General features: G+C 42.6%; 1 protein-coding gene and 1 long non-coding RNA gene across 11 annotated transcripts in view; one reads left to right on the forward strand and one right to left on the reverse strand.

Moving 5' to 3' along the window:
• The window catches only part of ppargc1a (peroxisome proliferator-activated receptor gamma, coactivator 1 alpha), a 330,707-nt gene that overhangs the window by 309,547 nt on the left and 20,279 nt on the right, over positions 1-881 (forward strand). The gene's annotated exons all lie outside the window — the stretch shown is intronic.
• Positions 1-881, reverse strand: part of LOC116707051 (uncharacterized) — a 29,512-nt gene that overhangs the window by 9,659 nt on the left and 18,972 nt on the right. The window lies entirely within an intron of this gene.

Consider the following 881-nt stretch of genomic DNA (forward strand, 5'->3'; position numbering starts at 1 on the left):
ACACACACACACACACACACACACAAGCTGTGCTACTCTCACTCTTAATATCCATTCTCACTATTCTTGTTTTTTGTCTCTATACACATGCATAGTTATTATCCCCAGCAAACGTTCAATGTCGATAGTTGGCAGCTCACATCTCCCTTACTCCCTCACTGTTACTATCCATCTCCATATATTCATTGCTTTGTCTCTTAAATTTTTCACACATATAGTTCTAATCTTTGCCAATAAACAGCCAGCTGTAGCAAGCACACAACTCAGACACATCAAAGAGGAGCTCAGTGGCAAGAACAAGCTTTATTTTTCATGAAATGTTGATGGTAACTTCCCGCCCATTGTGAACATCAGCTGTCATTCCGACATTTTAAAAATATCACATTTATTTAGCATTAGCGGGCGGTAATTCGCCTTATCTGAGGATTGCTTGCAAACATCTTGTCGGCAAACCGATCGTCTGTCAATTGGTGGGTGGGGGGGGAGGACAGCCAACATACTCTCATTGTTCCCTTTACCCCCACAAACCTCTATATACCGCAGCGCGCCCCAGCCCGTTCCTGTCATCCCTAGACACTTGCTACTTGTCAGCCCTGGTAATGGGTTTCTTGGGGGAAATATTATTTTGGTCCAGTAAGCTGCATGCTTAAAATATGAGTGGCAGGCTTGACTCACTTGCACAGGGAGGGAATTTTGTTTTTTAAAAGGCTACCAAAATAGAGCCAGCTCTGCTGCAAACATTTTCTTAGAAAAATTCTTCCCACTCTAATAATAATGAAAGCCCGTATGCAACCACCCACCACCTTTACTTCACTGGGAAAAAAAGAGATGCAACTTCTCCTCTACTGACTAAAATGTCCTATATTTCCTGTGTCTCTCAC

The sequence above is a fragment of the Etheostoma spectabile genome, chromosome 19 (assembly GCF_008692095.1).
Source record: "Etheostoma spectabile isolate EspeVRDwgs_2016 chromosome 19, UIUC_Espe_1.0, whole genome shotgun sequence".
In the NCBI taxonomy this organism is placed as follows: domain Eukaryota; kingdom Metazoa; phylum Chordata; class Actinopteri; order Perciformes; family Percidae; genus Etheostoma; species Etheostoma spectabile.